Genomic DNA, 19,282 nt, shown 5'->3' on the forward strand with positions numbered 1-19,282 from the left:
AAAGAAAAAAAAGAAAACAACTCTTCATGATGTTGCTGAGTGAATTTGAACTCCCAGAGCCGGAAATGAGGATGAGCTGGGACTTGAGGACAGTTTGGAACTATTTCATCATTTTCCTGAAGAAGGATTGCTGTATGAAGTGATTAATTAAAAAAAAAAAATGTTCCCTGTGGCCAACTATCAAAACTGGCTTTTAGCCTTGAACTATCAAAGCAAACATTTTAGAGTCGCCTGGAGCAGAACAGGTAATAAGTAGCAAGCAATTCAAGGTCTCTGATCCATGGCCTGCTTCGGCTATGGGCCTGGCCAAGCCCTTTGGCATAGATAAGTAGAACAAGGAATTTACTTTTATCTCCCCCACCCCCACCAAGTTTCATGGGTTTGATTCACAAAGAAAGGGAAATCATTGAAATTTTGTGTCAGTACCTTCTCATACACCTAGAAAAGCTAAAGTCATGTAATAATATTAATCAAAATAAAAGTATACAAATACACTGAAAATAATGTCAGGGCTAATCGTGTTCCATAATATTCATGGTATAATTTTGTATCAACCTTGGAGAATGAGGTCTGACAGTGACAGTGACTGGGAAGTAAAACCTCAGTTCTTTGGGGAACTTTAATTCTGTGCTTTTGCTGAGATAGAATTCTATTTATGTTTTTAGTTTCTACCAATACTCCTTTGTATCCTGTTATTATTATTGTTGTTGTTATTTGCTCTCCTTTCTCTACCATTATGTTCCTCTTCATTATCTTCCCTCTAACGCTATAGGTAAGATTTGGTCATGGTTAGAATAGAAGAGGAGAAATTTTTGTTACAGCAGTCTCACTTTCTCTTGAGGTTTGTATTTTAGACTTATCTATGTCAACTCTGTGATTTAGGCTAGTATTTGCACATTTTTGTTTTCCCTGTGGCTAAATTACTGATATTTATACAAAAAGGTTTTTTTTTTTCCTTTTGTTTTTTTGTTCATGTAGGTGTTTCAGCCACGATTCCTGTTTTTAGCCCTGGAATATTTGAATTAGAGAAATTAAGGAAGTTGAAAAGGTTAAAGCTCTTGATTCCTGTCTTTTGTCCTCATAGCTAATAACTTTTGGATATGTTTCCTGGAGAAGATAAAGGCTACCTCAGTTCCTACATCCTGCCTTTGCATTCCTTCCTCCAGCCCTCCTGGACCCATCAGGGCCTTCTTATGAAAGCCAGCTGAGCGATATTAGCTCTGGCCATCACACCTTTTAGTTTTCTTCTTGATATATCCCGTACTTCTCCACATTTCCCTATCCAGTGGGCAACCTCCGCTGTGTTTCAAGTTAAAAGAGGTGGAGAAGTGGGAGGGGAAGTGAGGAAGGGACAGAGACAGGCATGAAACCATATCAGGAAGAGTTTGAGTGTAGTCCTCCAAGGACTGGACTGCTTTTTCTAACCAACTTCTGCCCTATTCTGCCATGTTCCTCTGCCACCACTTTAATATTCCTAAAGGAGTTTAAAATAAAAATTAAATTCATTTGAATTTCAATCCTCAGTACTCAAATACAAGTGCTTTCCTGAAAATCTCCAAAGATGTTCTTAAGACCAAATGTCACAGTTTTTGCTTAGTCTCCATCTTTCTTTTTTTTTTTTTTAAGAGTTTTGCTCTTTTTTTTTTTAAGATTTTATTTATTTGACAGATCGAGATCACAAGTAGGCAGAGAGGCAGGCAGAGAGAGAGAGAGGAGGAAGCAGGCTCCCTGCCGAGCAGAGAGCCCGATGCGGGACTCGATCCCAGGATCCTGAGATCATGACCTGAGCCGAAGGCAGCGGCTTAACCCACTGAGCCACCCAGGCGCCCAGTCTCCATCTTTCTTGATCACCACTGCATTTTATACAAAAATATTGAACATTCCCTTCATGAAGAAAGGAAAAGACTTACTGGATGCAACTTTTGCCACATGAAACCTTGTCTAATCAGCCTCATTTGAAAGTGCACATTTCATTTGATGGCATTTACAAATTATCCCTCTCCCCACCTACCAGAACTTGCAATATGAAAGTGCTTCCATATGCTAAAAGCTAGTCTACTCATTTTGCTAAAGGAAAGAAAGGGAAAACTGTACTTTACTGACTTGCTGTCATAAAAACATGGAGCTACGATGTGGGCAGGTTTGGTAGTTGTGGTCTCTCAGTGTTCACTGTAAACAGCTCTGCAGTTCTGAGCCTCACTACTGTTCAAGATGAGAGTAGAGCTGTTTCTGCCCCACAAAAGTAAATTGTTACAAATGCAATTGTGATTTGTATATGGTTCCAAATATTTACATGCAGTGAAAATATATTACTAAACTCTGATATGTAACAGATTTGGACATTTTTAAGTAACTAAGTACTTCTGCTTTCAGATTTTTTTGTGTATCTCAAGGCATTTATTCCAACAGCCACTGCTCTGGCTGGGCCCTGATACCTCATGTCTGGATTATAGCAAAAGCCTTCTTCCTAATCTCCCTAGCATTCGTCATTCTCCTTTTTAACCTGTCCTACCTGGTGCTATAGGATAATCTTTCTTAAATAACATTATGCCTTTTCCTGTTGACTGATCTCATTTGTCATAATCTCACCAATATTTCTCTCAAAACCTGACTTATAATTTCCTTGAAGGGGTCTTCATGATAAAATCTCATCTGGCCCTGTTTTTCCACAGTACTTTCAACCAAGCTCCTACTCTATTATATTTATGCTGATTTTATTGAATTTTTTTTTTTTGTATGTTCTTTCCTTTCCAAGTGGATATCAGTGTGATAGAAACACGATCTACTATTTCTTTTAGCTGGAGTCTAATATACTTCTGAGCAAATAATGGATATTAAACATATATTCTGTTATTGCAGGTTATTAAATTAAAAATTGTGGCTTTGATTATTTTATTTTTTAATTAATATTTTATTTATTTGACAGAGAGAGAGAAATCACAAGCAGGCAGAGAGGCAGGCAGAGAGAGAGAGAGGGGAGGAAGCAGGCTCCCTGCAGAGCAGAGAGCCTGATGCGGGGCTCGATGCACAGCTTGATCCCAGGACCCTGGGATCATGACCTGAGCCAAAAGCAGGGGCTTTAACCTATTGAGCCACCCAGGTGCCCCATGTGGCTTTGTTTAAATTACATAAATTACTAAATGAAAGAGCTGAGTGATGGTTCCTTCACAATGCTTAATATATACTGGAGACTATATAATAAATCCTACTGAAATCTGTACTTTGTCTACTTTAAAGATATATTGCTTGGCTTTTAGAACTGATGGTTTTATCTTTTTTTTTTTCTAATTAAAAGGTTTTATTTATTTAGTTGACAGAGATCACAAGCAGGCAGAGAGAGAGGAGGACATAGGCTCCCTGCTGAGCAGAGAGCCCGATGCGGGGCTCGATCCCAGGACCCTGGGATTATGACCTTAGCTGAAGGCAGAGGCTTTAACCCACTGAGCCACCCAGGTGCCCTGATGGTTTCATCTTTTAAATAGAGAAAAAGTTTTGGGGTTCATGTGTTTATAAATAGAACTTCCATTTTCTTACTTTTATCACTGGAATTGTGTGCCAAAAAATATTTTAAAGAACAACTTTGAAAAAGAAGATAAAGTTAGAGGCCCAACACTGCCTGACTTCAGGACTTATAAACCTAGGACAATCAAGACAGTGTGATTTTGGCATAAAGATTAAAAAAAAAAATCAATTAAAGGAGTGGAGAGTCCAGAAACAAATCCACATATAAGTGAGCAGCTGAGTTTTGACAGAAGTATAAAGGCAATTGACTGGAGAAGGCCAGTCTTGTTAAAGGATGATGCTAAAGCAATTGGATAGTCATATTTTTTAAAAAAATAATTTATATCAAACTATATAAAAATTAACTCAAAATGGATCATATATTTACATGTAAAACCCAAAATCTGAAACTCCTATAGGAAAACATAGAAAATTATTTGTTCTCTTGGATTAGGCAAATGTTTCCTACATATATTTCCAAAAGCGTTATCTGTAAAAGAAGAAATTATAAATTGGACTTTCTCAAAGTTAGAAATTTCTACTTTTAAAAGGTAGTGAAGGGACGCCTGGCTGGCTCAGGCAGAAGAGCATGCAGCTCTTGATCTCAGGGTCATGGGTTCAAGCCCCACATTGGGTATAGAAATTACTTAAATAAAACTCTAAAAAGTAATGAAAAGATAAGCCACAGACTATGAGTTAATATTTGCAAGACATATATATGATAAAGGACTTATACTCAGAATATATAAAGAACTCTCAAAACTTAATTATAAGAAAATAAACAACCCAACAAAAAATAGACAAATTTGAACAGATATTTTATCAAAGAAGATATATAGATGACAAATAAGTGCATGAAAAGAAGCTTAACATCAGTAATTATTAGGGAAATGCAAATTAAAGTGAGATGTTGTACTTATTGATATGGCTAAAATTAAAAAGATTGGCCACAAAAAAAAAAAAAAAAGATTGACCATACCAAGTGTAAGCAAGGATGTGGAGAGTCTAGAACTCTCATGCAGAATATATTTTACATGTGGGAACATAAAATAGTACAACCACTTTGAAAAACAGTTTGGCAGTTATTTTTCTTTTCTTCAGCTTTATTGAGATATAGTTGACATATAATGTTATATAAATGTAAGGCATACAAAGTATTGGTTTGATACATTTATATATTGCAAAATGATTGCCACCATAGCATTAACTAACACGTACATCACATCACATATTTACATATGTGGTGAGAACTTTTGAGGTCTACTCTCTTAGCAAGTATTAAATATATAATATAGTATTATTAGCTGTTACCACCAGCTATATATTAAATTCCCAGACTTGTTAACCTTTTAACCTGAAGTTTGTACCTTTTGACTAATATTTCCCCATTTTCCCCACCCCCTGTCCCTGGTAACTACCACTCTACTCTCTGGCGATTTCTTATTTATTTATTTATTTATTTGAGATAGAGAGAGAGAGAGTGTGTGTGTGTGAGTGAGGGGGTAGGGACAGAGGGAAAAGGAAAGCAGACTCCCCATTGAGCAAGGAGCCTGATGTGGGGCTTGATCCTAGGACCCTGGATTCATGACCTGAATCAAAGGTAGATGCTTAACTGATTGGGCCATCCAGGCACCCCTCTGGCAGTTTCTTAAATGTTAAACATATACCCATCATATGGTCCAGCCACTCTACTTAAATTTTTACCTAAGAGAATTAAAAGCATATTTCCATACAAGACTTGTACATGAATATCACAGCAGTCTTATTTGTAGTAGTTTCAAACTGAAAATAATCCAAGTTTCCCATTAGCAAGTGAATGGATAAACAGACTGTAGTGTATCCATACAAGGGAATATGTAACAATGAAAGGTATTAATTATTGGCACATGTAACATGGATAGGTCTATAGTGGTACACAGATGACCCTTGAACAATGTGGGGTTTAGGGGCTCTGACCCACTCCCCCCAGTCAAAACTCTGCACATTACTTTTGACTCCCCCAAAACTTAACTACTAATAGCTTGCCTATAAGCCTTACAGATAACATAAAGTCATAACATAAAGACTGTAAGCCTTACAGATAACATAAAGTAAATTAACATGTGTTTTATATATTGCATGTATTACATACTATATTCTTAGAATAAAGTAAGATAAAGAAAATGTTATTAAGAACATCATGAGGAAGAGAAAATACATTTATAGTACTGTATTGTATTTATTGGAAAAAGTCTGCATGTAACGGGACCCATGCAGTTCAAACTTGTATTATTTCAGGGTTAGCTATAATTTAGGCAAGTATAAAAATTAGGCAGAATGGAAGCTTTATTAAACATTTAGTTTGGTTCTAAGAAGTTATAGCAAGTCCTGGTGAATAATCTAGTAATAACTTATGTAACTTCTGAACTAATTTTGCAAGACACTGCCAGGTATTAATTGTTGTAAACAGTTAATTCTTGGTTTCAAGACACTTTCTTACTCTAAGCTTTCAAAAGTTTCTCATTACCTGTGTTTGTCATTTCTCCTTTAACAGCCCATCACCAATCTGTCTTTTAACTCTTTGTGTCACTACTCCTCTGTACGAATTGCCAAAATTTCCAGGGTTTATTTTACTTATTTGCCTTTTGTGTATCTTTGTTCAGTCTGGCCCCTCTGCCCTTGTCTCCTCTTTATTTACTTACCTAAGTCCTGAAATATTTCAATTGCCACTTTAGTCAGACCTTTTGTGACAGTCTATTCATATTATATATGCTCATTTGTGCTTAGTGGTCACCAGGGTAGGGATAACGGGACAGGATGTCAAGGCGCTCCTCTGTGTGCAGAATGAAAATATTAGAAATTCACATAAAAAATAAAAATTAACTAGGATGAGATAAAAATATTTGCAGAGTTTTATAATGTACAAAATCAATTAGTACCCAAACAGAAGACATAAAATAATGTACATGCCTAAAATGTTTTCCTGATGAGGCAAGTAAAAATTTAGGAGACCACCGATCTATGCTATTAGCCATATATCCCAAATTGTCAGGTCTGTTTCTTCATTTGTGAAGTGAGGTCTAGGATTGAATCAGATAATTTCTAAGGTCTTAGTGGGTTAAGTATTCATTGAACCAAAAAAGTATTTATTTACTTATTTATTAAGATTTATTTATTTGTTAGAGAGAGAGAGAGGATGAGAGTGAGCATACAAGCAGAAGGAATAGTAGGCAGAGGCAAGCAGGCTCCCTGCTGAGCAAGGATTTTCCCCAATGTAAGACTTGACCGCAGGGCCCTGGGATCATGACCTGAGCTGAAGCCAGACACTTAACTGACTGAGCCACCCGGGTAAAAAATTTATTTTGAAAAAATTTCAAGCGTATGGAAAACTTGCCCTCCCCTTAGTTTTATCCACTGTTAATATTGTGCCACATTTGCCCTTTCTCTCTTAAATGCATATATATTTATATAACATTGTAATTTTGTTCAGAACCATTTGCTAGTAAGTTACTAAGGTTGTGACCATTCACCCTAAATATGTTAGTGTGTGCCTATTAAGAACAAAAGCACTCTTTTACATAACTATAGTATATTAATCAAACTTAGTACTCTATTATTATTAATATAGGGTCCATATTCAAATTTTGCCGATTTTCTAGTATAAATTTTATAGCTATTTTCCCCCTGATCTGAGGATTAGGGGATAAAAAGGTTTTTTTTGTCATGTCTCTTTACTTGAGCAATTTTTTTTAGCTTTTGTCTTTCATGGCATTGACATTTTTGAAGAGTACAGGTCCTTAATTTTGTAGAAATTTGGGTTTGCACAACTGTTTCTACTATACTTTGACTTTTTTCTTTGCTGTAGTTTAATTTTCTCTCTGTGCATACACATGTGCTGTGTGCTCATTTGTGAGTCCTTGTCCCCAAATTACATTGTAAATTCTATGGAGACAGGTTTGTTCTGTACACTTCCAAGGATGTATAATACCTGGCCTATAATAAAAATTAAATATATCATAGTTCAGAAGTTCTTACATGTTATATCGATTAAAAGGATGCTTTCAAACGTATAGAGAAGGATATATCAGATTAATGAACTCTCAGTAATTAAGGAGGTCAAAGAATGCTATGGTAACAATGGAAGTATTATTTTATTTTATTGAATCTTGAAGGAAATTGGCTACTACAGAGTGTAATATAATAGGGGGTATGCACTGTCAATCCTGTACTAATTGACGTGTGTTATTTCTTTTCATCATTCCTCTGAGGAAAACCTTCGCAATAATATTTGACCTCTTTTCCATATACAGATTTCCAAAATAGCATTTGCATCTGACCTGGTATTTCAGTGGGCAGCGAAATTAGCATGAAAGATCTTGGACTTTTTTTTTTTTTTTAAAGATTTTATTTATTTATTTGACAGTGATCACAAGTAGGCAGAGAGGCAGGCAGAGAGAGAGGAGGAAGCAGGCTCCCCACTGAGCAGAGAGCCCGATATGGGGCTCGATTCCAGGACCCTGGGATCATGACCTGAGCTGAAGGCAGAAGCTTTAACCCACTGAGCCACCCAGGTGCCCCGATCTTGGACTTTTAAAAATATGTTTCTCAAGATTGAAAATGTCTCAGGTTGTCAAGAAAAAAAACCTTTTATTATCCTTAATTATCCTCTCATTATCAACTAAGCCGAGTTATAAGAAATTGGCTCATCCCAAGTTTTAAGAGCAAGCACAAATTAAAAGTTTTCCATTTTGAAAACAGAATCTGAAAAGATGCATTATAGCCTTTTAGAGGTTCTGATTTCCCCAGATCCCATCACTTCTTTATAAAGGTCCATAGTTAGCTTGAATTTATTACTCAGAATTATTTAGGATTTTTAAATCAGTAGACTTTAAGGAACTCCCAGAACATTATTTTCTCCAGTTTTGATGAAGAACATGTATTATCCTTAGTATTGACTTTCTTAACTCTTGTCTGGGCCAATTATTATCTCAGTAGATTCTTTATCTCTGAAGGCTTACTCTAACTGCATTTATCTGAACTTACTGAATCACTCCTCGTTACTCAGCACATACTTTAGTGGAGATATTCTTAGAGGAGTAACGGCTGACATTTTCCATATTGTGGTTTGTCTGTGTGTATATGCCTGTGGATAACTTGGCAATCGCTTCCCCTGCGAAGTTAACAGTCAGTGTGGTTCAGCCAAAGTTTAGAGGAGTGAAATAACTGAAATGGGAGTTTTTTGTATCAAGTCAAGTGATACTATCCTCAGTTCCTTTTTACTGAATCACTTAGGTAGTAAGTAGTGTTTCATTGCCTTGGAAGGTATTGAACACAAAATAGTACAAAGCAAACAAAGAAAACCCAACAAACAGGAAACATCAGGTAATTCAGATGATCTACTCTTGCCACAGTATAAAGGGTGATCTACTCAGATGATCTACTCTTGCCACAGTATAAATGGAAGAACTCTTCCTTGTAACTTAAAATTGTATACTTGGATCAGAATCTGATTTAAGAATGAAAAACAACATCTCAAGTATTTTTTCCAGGGTCAGGTTTAATAAAAAACTGATCATGCACTAATCTTTTCATAGACATGACTTGGGAATATGCTCACTCTATTTTTGTAAAAAATAGAGTTGTTTTTTTTTTTAAGATTTTATTTATATATTTGGCAGAGAGAGAGAGATCACAAGTAGGCAGAGAGGCTGGCAGAGAGAGAGGAAGGGAAGCAGGCTCCCCGCTGAGCAGAGAGCCCAAGGTGGGGCTCGATCCCAGGACCCTGAGATCATGACCTGAGCCGAAGGCAGAGGCTTAACCCACTGAGCCACCCAGGTGCCCCCGAAAATAAAGTTTTTTTGAGGCATATTCCTACTACAGCAAGAAGAGGCACTATGATTTACTGAATTGTGTGAATTAAAGGAATAATCAAGGAACTAGCCACTGAAAATGATGGACCCTGCTGTATTAAAAGTGCTTTGATCTTCTGTTTTGACAATGTTGAATATATCTTTAATTATATGTGAAGCTGTTTGGCTGTTACAAACTTAGACTATTATAATGTGGTTTGTAAAATGTATAGTAACTTCACCCATTTTTCCGTAGTTATGTTTTCTTTGAAATGTTTTAGTTTCATTTAAATGAAAACTATTAGATTTCTGAATTAGCAGACACTTAACATGTAAAATATTCGGCTGTCAGGCAAAGTAGGATTCCTATTAAGAAAAAATAAGGATTATCAGTGTGGTCTGTTGGGTCCTGTGTCCAGCAGTGACCAAATAACAAAATTATGTGTGATTATTATTTCCTTATCTATCCACTAACTGGCTGCTTGACTTTAGGCAGATCACTTTAGGACCTTTGAAAAATGAAAGCCTTATACTAGGTGGTATCCTGGGTTTCAACTCTGAAATTCTATGATTCTACTTTGCTAAGGTGTCTATGATGTAATGTAGACTACAATAGAAATTCCTGACACATTTTCTAAAAGAAAGGTGTTTTTAAAATAATACATGAATTAATGGCTTTTGACCTTGCATTTTGAAATGGAAATGAGATACTTAAAACAACAACAATGAGGGGCACCTGGGTGGCTCAGTGGGTTAAGCCGTTGCCTTCGGCTCAGGTCATGATCTCAGGGTTCTGGGATCAAGCCACGCATCGCATCGGGCTCTTTGCTCAGCAGGGAGCCTGCTTCCCTCTCTCTCTCTCTCTCTCTCTCTCTGCCTGCCTCTCTGCCTACTTGTGATCTCTGTCTGTCAAATAAATAAATAAAATCTTTAAAAAAACAACAACAATGACAACTATGTGACTTTTAATTCTTGCTAGGGTAGAAGGTAGTGTGGGTTGATGGGCAACCCTACTATAAGGCCACAATTGCAGGGAGAACTTTCCTTTGGAATTTCCTGTATTATGCCATTGCCTTAGCCTTGAGGATAAAATGTCTTTCTTTGAAATTGCCTGCTCTGCTTGCATTTACATGCCTAACCCTGAATTTTTCCCAGTGTAGGCTGTTATATGCCTCACCTATGAAACATTCTTAAGTTTGAACCTGATTCTAATTTTCCAGAGGAAATTACAAAATGATTCTTTCTTTTGAAATAGTAGCCAGGTGTAGTGATTAGACTTTTAACACCATTTAATTAATTTTGTCACTGTTTCTAATGGGACAGTCAGGCAAAAAGCAAAAGCAAAAATGAATAAGCAAACAAAATCTTTCAAGTCCAGTGGCCATTTTGAGTATATCATTAGGAAGCATAGCATTTCATGCACTTTTATTCTGAATTTGGCTTCTCTTTGTCATATGACCAGTTCTTTACTTGCTAAGAAGATGTCCTCTATGGTCGGAAACTTGTTGTTAATGACAGGACCCTATAGAAACATGTGTAGCATAGGGCCATGGTAAAAACTCAGTAAATATTTAAGTGAATTGCAATTTCAGAAATATTTCCCAAATATTAACCTGAAAGATTTAAAAGACTGAATTAATGCTTAAAGTTATGAAACTTCTTAACAAATGCTAGAACTATCTTTGTAGGAAAAATGTATTTTATTTTTTTCTTCATTTTTAATTGACTATGAAATTTCTCACTTTAAATTCTGATCTGTCACACACAATTACTGGGCATGATTACTGCTTAAGAACTAAGCACTGATTCTTTGAGTTTTTTAACTAAAGAATGGTATAGTATGTTTTACTGCTAAGTACTTTGGGATATTTTTAAGCTAAAAGCCTATAAATATGTATAATGTCAATGATCATGTAGCTGCATCTCAAGCTACTCTCCTCCTTGCTCACAGACTATGGCTGTGTTAAAATTTTAGCATTTGTTTCTTTTCAGAGAGGGTGGAAAGTGAAGCCTTAATAATAACCATTTCAAGATAGTTAACTCTATACCATATACTAATGGAGAAGAAAAGTAGTACAGATAAGTCAAAACTAGTAGATAGTGGTTGCTTCTCTTTATTGATATAAAGAACATGGGAAAGGCTGCTGGGAACAGGAACTGGGAACAGGACACTTAAATCTGGAAAAGCCCTTGTTGGTTTCCTTTTCCCCTGTGCTTCTGTGTGCAGCTTGGTCAGAATCCCTGGAGATGAAACTTTGGAAGGGGTAGGGGGTGGAAGAGAGGGAACAAATCACTGAGCCTAAGGCAATATCATCTGTAGGTTCTCTCTCTTTCTTGATCCCTACAGCTGGTGAATCTGGAGGGACTCCTCGGTAAAATTCTAGGTTAGATGATTTAGCAGATGGTTGCTGAGTACTCCGAGGGAAGATGTTGATCTCTAGGAGCCAGCCTGAGTTTATAAAAAATGTTATGGTAGATTAACCTAATTTCATTCTTCTCTGGAAGGGTCATTAGACTATTAATCACAAGATACCAGTATCTGAATTTTTCTGCAGCTTTCTTTAAAAAGATTTTATTTATTTATTTGACACGGAAAGACAGAGTGAGAGAGAGCACAAGCCTCTGTGGGGGTGGGGGGAGGGACAGAGGGAGAGTGAGAAGCAGGCTCACCACTGAGCTGGGAGCCCTACCCAAAGCTCCGAGATCTCAGGACCCCAGGATCATGACCTGAGCTGAAGACAGATGCCCCTGCAGCTTTTTGACATGGCCCATCTTGATATCATTGTGGACAAGATGGGTGAGAATAATATGATGTAATAACACAATCATATTGATATGTAACCGGTTGAAGAACCATCTGAGAGGGAGTTATTTAATAGAAAAAGCGTTAACCTAGAAGGAAGCCTCTGGGATACTATAGGAATCTGTCTTCAGCTTCATGTTATATAATATATAAACAAAACGTTAAAGGAAAAGATAGTTGGCACACTGATCAGATTTGTAGGGGGAGGATGACTAAAATTATTAGGTGATAGAGATAGGTCTAAAAAGGTTCAGACATAGTGGGATGATGGGCTTGGTCATGAAGATAAAATTTACCGAGGTCCTGGGTGGCTGAGTCCATTAAGTGACTGACTCTTGACTTCCGTTCAGGTCATGGTCTCAGAGTCCTGGAATAGAGCCTGGCGCTGGGTTCTGTGCTCAGCAGGGAGTCTGCTTGAGGATTTTCTCTTTCCTTCCCACTCCTTCCACCCCTCTCTCCTGCTCTCCCGCTCTTTAAAATAAATACATCTTTTTTTAAAAAAGAAGATAACAGGGGCGCCTGGGTGGCTCAGTGGGTTAAAGCCTCTGCCTTTGGCTCAGGTCATGATTCCAGGGTCCTGGGATCGAGCCCCGCATCGGGCTCTCTGCTCAGCAGAGCCTGCTTCCCTTCTCTCTCTGCCTGCCTCTCTGCCTACTTGTGATCTCTATCTGTCAAATAAATAAATAAACCTTAAAAAAAAAAAAAGAAGAAGATAACATTTACTGAGAACAAGTTTCTAATATAATATACAATACTATGGATTATGGAGTAGGGAAGAAGCAGCTTCGATGTAGGGGTAGGAAAAAAAAGATTTAACATCTTTAAGTTATAACTTAGAATGAACAACTTTATGTTCCTTTTGAAAAAACACAGTATGATCTTAGCGTACATTAATAGGACAGAATAGGTTTGGTGATAGTCCTGCTTTATTCCATGTGCATCAGACTGTTCCTTATTAGATTATTACACTTTAAGAGTAACAAACTTCAAACACATCCAGAAGAAAATAACTAAGAAGATAAGGGGATTTTTCATGTAAGCAAACTAAAGAAAGACAGGTTCTTAGCCTTTAAGGGGTCATAAAGGCATCTCCTAATATTTGGGGCAACCCCTTAGAAGAGTGGTAAGAAGGAGACTCGGGTTCCAGAATGCAGGACAACAACCCATGGTTAGCTGTTATGTGGAGATAGATTTTTGGCTCCATATAAAGAAGGGTTCTCTGGTCCTTTGAGGTATACAGAAAAGTGGAATGGATTGCATTGAGAATTAAGCAGTGAGTTTTCCAGGGTGCTGCCAAATTACATTCTGGGCCTCTGGCAATAGAAGAAATTTGTTCATCAGACAGGGACTACAACTAGTTGATTTCTAAGATGCACTCTGACTTCTTTGGGTGGTGTGTTCTCTATCTCTATCTGTTTACAACCAATCTTACTCCCTGTCATTTGACTAAGAAGCAGAAAATGTCTTTGACCATAAATTGAGAAGCAGGAGTCATCTGTTTATGTTATTATCAAAACATGCGTGTTGCTTCTGCAAGAAGTTTTATTCTTGTCTACTCACTCCTAAAATATCTTCTTGAAATTAAAAGGACTTAACATGGGAGATTATAAGGGAAAATAGATTGCTATCAGGAAACAATTTTTGTTTATAATTTGACACATTTTGATTAGCACCAAAACCACGATGATCATGTGACAGCTATGAAAAGATGGTATATAAAACCAAATCCAAGTTCACTGGTTTTGTTCACTCATTTGTTCTTTTGTTCATATCATTTATAAATATTTTTGGCTAACCTGGTAAGAGCTGGGCATCGTTAGGTGTTGGGAAATTGATATATACTATAATTTCTCTGATGAAAAATCTGTTAATAGACTCTATCTTATAACGTAATAATATAATAGCTTATATTATTATTTAAAATAATAAACAGGTATCACTTATTCTTTGGGATATAAACTACAAGGAAAAGTATAAAAGAACTGCTGGAAAATGCTGAGTTTAACTTTATGTTAACTATTATGTATAATCATACAAGATCACACTTTTATGTACATCATCAGTATTAACATTGCTTTGAAACTGAATTCTGAGGTAGAACTTGGTTTTCAGAGTTTTCTTTTATAGTGTCAGAGTTTTGTGTATTTTTTTCTTTTTCTTTTATGGACTATTAGTTTCCCTGTTGTTCTTTGAAAGGAAAAATAAAATATTAGGTAAAGGGTTTTTAAAATACATGCTAACCACTGTTTTTTTTTTTTTTTTTGAGGAAAAATGCCTTTCTTGCTCTCTTGGCTAAATGTTTCTATCCAGTTTTAATTTTAATGTGTATTATTGCTAAGCAGACAAGAATGATCTTGAAAAGAGAAAACTTTTGTAATTTGAAGCCAACAAAGGCATTGCCTGAAGGATAAGTTAATAGTTGAATATATTCACTGGTTATGCTGCCAAGTTTTATCTTTAATTTATTTTAATTTAAGAAGGTTACTCTCTGTCTTTCATCTTAAAAGTATACCTACTAATATTAGCTTATAAATCATTATCACACCCAGGTCGGGGAGAGTAGTAGTATCTAGTTTTACAATTATAAATGTAAAATGAGAAGCCGGTGCTCCTCTGTGTGACTATAGGAACCAAGATTTAAGGCGGGGGGGGGCGGGGGGGGTCCCCTCTGGTTGATCTACAAGTTATCTATAATGTCTAAGGCTGTTGCTTCTGCCAGATTATCTTTCTCTGAAATTTTCTAGGGTTCTTTGGCAAAATGTTAGTTCTTTCCCATTAGTCTTTCTATCCCCAACTTAGGATCTCTGACATTTCCCATAGTCATCTCAAGATTGTAGAGAAATGGGAGAGGTGTTTGTATGTTCATGTTCTTAGCAGCATTATCCACAGTAGTCAAAGGTGAATCAACTCAAATGTCCTTCAGAGGATGAATGGATAAACAAAATGTAGTATATACATACAGTGGAATATTATTCAGTCTTAAAAAGGAAGAAAATTTTGACATAAGCTATCACATGTGTGAACCTTGAGGGCCATTATGCTGAGTGAAATAATCAAGTCACAAAAAGACAATTAGTGTATGACTCCACTTATATGAAGGATCCAGAATAGTCAAATTCATAGAGACAGAAAGTAGAATAGTTGTTGGTAGGGGTAGGGGAAGGTGGAAATTAGAAGTTGTTTAGTGAGTATAGAGTTTCAGTTCTGCAAGATGAAAAAGTTCTGGAGATTGGTTCCACAATAACGTGAATACACCTAACCTACTGAATTTCATAGTTATAAATGATAAAGATGGTAAATTTTATGTAATATGTATTTTACCATAATTTAAAAAAGAACTTTCAAAAATATTTCAAAAGGTTAGTTAAATAAAGGCATTCCATTTACATTAAAAATTTTAAAAGATTGCAGAGAAATGAAAAATAACAAAAACAAAAACAAAAACAAAAAATAGCCCTCTTTCAAAACTGACTAGTTACCAGGTGAAAGGTTCTTGGCTTTGACCTTCAGGATTTGGGCTGTAAGACAAACTCAGTAAAGGACATATCTTAGTCATTTACTCTGCATGTCCAAAACTGAACTTGGGATCTTTTCCCTACAGGTTTGTTTTTGCTTCCTCTGTTGCAAGTTAGACATATGCATGTCAACCCACATGTCTTTTTATTTTTTACCCCCTTTATCTTCCAGATACTAGTGATGGTCAAGTCCTGCTTATAATATATTTTTCATGTTTCTTTTATCTGCTTTGTCTGCATCAGTGGTACAATTTATTCATTCAAGGAGTATTTGTTAGCAGCTACAAGGTGCCAGACTTGGTTCTGATAGATTGGGCTATAGCAATGAATGAAAAAATGTTCCTGCCCCCATGCAACTTGCAGGAAAAACAGACAATAAAGAATATATCTAAGCATCAAATAAATTATATATTATTTTAGAAGGTGTTAACGCTATGAAAAAAGAAAAAAGGATAGGAAAGGGGATTTGGGAGTGTGTGTGCATGTGTGGTGGAAGACAGTTGCAATTTAAAAAATGGTGGTCTGTATAGACCTCATTGAGAAGATGAAATTTGAACAATAACCTGAAGGAGGTAAGGGAATGAGCCATGATTATATCTGGGGAAAAGTTTTCCAGACGGGGAATAACCAGCACAAAGGCTGTAAGATAAGAGCATCCCTGGTGAGTTCACAGAAGACCAAGGAAGCCAGTACATTTGGAGTAGAGAGAGCAAAGGGAAGAGTCATGGAAAATGAGGTAGAGAGGTAACAGTGGTCAGCCCATGTAGGGTCTTTGTGCGGCATTTGGATAATGGATGTGTTGAATAGTGGAGAAATACCTGATTTATATTTTTAATTAGCAATAATTGTGCCTCGGATAAACCTCATTGGCTACGATACTGCCACTGCACAAAGCTTCCTGATTTATATTTTAAATGAGTCATTTTGGCTGTGGGGTTGAGAGTTGATTGTATGAGCAAGAGTTGAAACAGAGAGACTAGATAGAAGGTTGTTGGAATATTTCAGTCAAGAAATGGAAGTATCCTCAGTGGAGTGGTTGGTAGTGGTCGTTGATTGAGGTGGTGAGGATGAGGTTAGATTTGGTATATTTTGAAGATAGAGTCAGTAGGAGTTTCTAATAGATTAGACATTAGGTATAAGAGAGTCAGTCTAAGTTTTTTTTATGCCAAGTAACTTTATTTCCCATCAACTGAGATGGGAATGCTGAGGGTAGAACAAGTTTAGAGGGAAGGTGTTGAATTTTTGCACTTGTTAACTTGAGGAGTCAATTTCATATCAAAATGGAGGTATGGAGTAGACAGATATATGAGTTAAGAATTCCAGTGGAAATAAGTTTGGGAGTCATGTAAAAATATGTGGTATTTAAAGCCAAAGACTAGATGAAATCTAGAATGAGTAGGTAGAGAAAATGGACAAGATCTGAGCTCAGAGCACTTCAACAGAAAGATACCTAGGTTGGGTCAGAGTGGGGGAAGAAAAGAAATTGACCAAAGAGACTGAGAAGAAGGAACTGGTGATTTAAGGGAGAAAAAGTTATGGTGCCCTGGAAGGCAAATGAAGGACACGTATCAATCACAGAGAGAGTGATTCCTCATTGCCTTAGTTTAGATCTTTATAGTCATTTCTTAAGTTATACTGTATACTCTCTCTTACTCTGTTCTCATATCCTTCCATATGCCCTATCCTTTCTCTGCTTTGTCTTTTAGCAAAGTGCTCTTTAAAACAAATTAACAAAACCACAAGGATGCATAAACACAAAAGGAAATGTTACTCTGTAATTAAAATTTTATCAGGTACTCCTAGTTTATGAAATCTACACTCCTTTTCATGATACAGATTTTTATGATCTGCCATCTCTCTTTCTTTAGCCTCATCTCTCTTCCCTTTCTGACTTACACTATCTCATTCCTCTTCTCTCTCTGGAATACATTGTGTTTTCTTAGCCTCATTCCCAAATTCACTTTTCAAAAACTTGTATATCTTTCAAATCTTAACTCAGGCATTACCTTTGGGTAAAGGGTTTTCTATAGCACTCAAGTCCAAACAGAAGTGATAATTTCTTTCCTTGTCCTAACTTTAGCCAGTAACATACTCTTCTTAAGATACTTAGTACCACATTATTGCTGTTATTTATTTTCTGTCTCCCTCATAAGCAAAAATTATTCCTAATTTATCTCTCTACCCCCAGATTCTTACATATACATAACATGTGATGCAAACAAATGCTTGTTAAAAGTGATTTTTTTATTTAAATAGTTAATTTGAAGGAATTAAGTAAATGAGAAGGAACTCTTCTGTATACTTACTTTAATATTAAATATTAAAATTAAAATTTATTTTATAAGTTTATTGAATTAAATTAAGACTTATTTTATAAATAGTATTTAAAATACTATTAAACTTAAATAAACATAATTATAGATAATTATTTAAACTTACTAACAAATATTAAAACGAAATATTAATATTGAATGCCACATATTTACCATTTCTGGTATTCTTCATTATTTGCATAGATGCAGGTTTTCTTCTGGCAATGTTTAATTTCATCCTGAAGACTATTTTTTTAACACTTCTTATACTGCAAACATGCTACAATAAATTCTCTGAGTCTTTGTTTTCCTGAAACGTTTTTTAATTTTACCTTTATTTATTTATTTTTTAAAGATATTAGTTGAGCCAGTATTTTTTTTTTTTTAAGATTACTTATTTATTTATTTGATAAAGAGAAAGAGTAAGAGAGAGAACACCAGCAGGGGAAGCAGGAGAAGGAAAAGAAGGCTCCTTGCTGAACAGGGAGCCCCATGCGGGGCTCGATCCAGGAAGCCTGGAATCATGACCTGAGCTCAACGCAGAAGCTTAACCAGCTGAGCCACCCAGGTGCCCCTAATTTTACCTTTATTTTTATTTTTATTTTTATTTTTTTTAAATATTTTATTTATTTATTTGTCAGAGAGAGCGAGCGAAAGCGAGCACAGGCAGACAGAGTGGAAGGCAGAGTCAGAGGGAGAAGCAGGCTTCCCGTGGAGCAAGGAGCCTGATGTGGGACTCGATCCCAGGACTCTGGGATCATGACCTGAGCCGAAGGCAGCTGCTTAACCAACTGAGCCACCCAGGCGTCCCTTACCTTTATTTTTAAAGGACATTTTTGCTAGATATAGAATTCTAGGTTGACAATGTGCTGTGTTTTTACCTTTCAACACTTTAAACCCATTTGATATTGTTCCACAGATAGTGAGCCTGGTTTTGTCTTTATTCTCTCTGTGCCTCAGTTTGGATAATTTCTATTGTTGTGCTTCAAGTTCAGTGATCTTTTCTTCTGTCTAATCTGTGATGAATGACTTTTTTGCTTCATAAATTGTGTTTTTCGTTTCTAGAAGCTCTGTGTCTTTGTTTTGTTTTGTTTTTTGTTTTGCTAATCTTCTATTTCTTTTTTGTGTTTTCCTTTATATCCATGAGCATAAATTTAGTTCTTTTACAGTCTCTATCTGCTATTTCTAGATCTTGTCATTTAATGTTGTTTTATTTTCTAATGTTTCTCCTCTATATGGGTCTCATTTTCTTGATTCTTTGCACGTCTGATAATTTTAGATTTGATGCTGGATATTATGAATGTTCTGTTGCTGAATGCAGAA

At 36.1% G+C, this 19,282-nt stretch overlaps 1 protein-coding gene and 1 pseudogene across 2 annotated transcripts in view; one reads left to right on the forward strand and one right to left on the reverse strand.

Annotated features, from left to right (window-relative positions):
• Nucleotides 1-19,282, forward strand: part of RAD51B (RAD51 paralog B) — a 683,675-nt gene that overhangs the window by 129,025 nt on the left and 535,368 nt on the right. The gene's annotated exons all lie outside the window — the stretch shown is intronic.
• LOC132000372 (U4 spliceosomal RNA) lies at nt 16,466-16,543 on the reverse strand (annotated as a pseudogene).

This window comes from Mustela nigripes, chromosome 13 (assembly GCF_022355385.1).
Source record: "Mustela nigripes isolate SB6536 chromosome 13, MUSNIG.SB6536, whole genome shotgun sequence".
Classification (NCBI taxonomy): Eukaryota; Metazoa; Chordata; class Mammalia; order Carnivora; family Mustelidae; genus Mustela; species Mustela nigripes.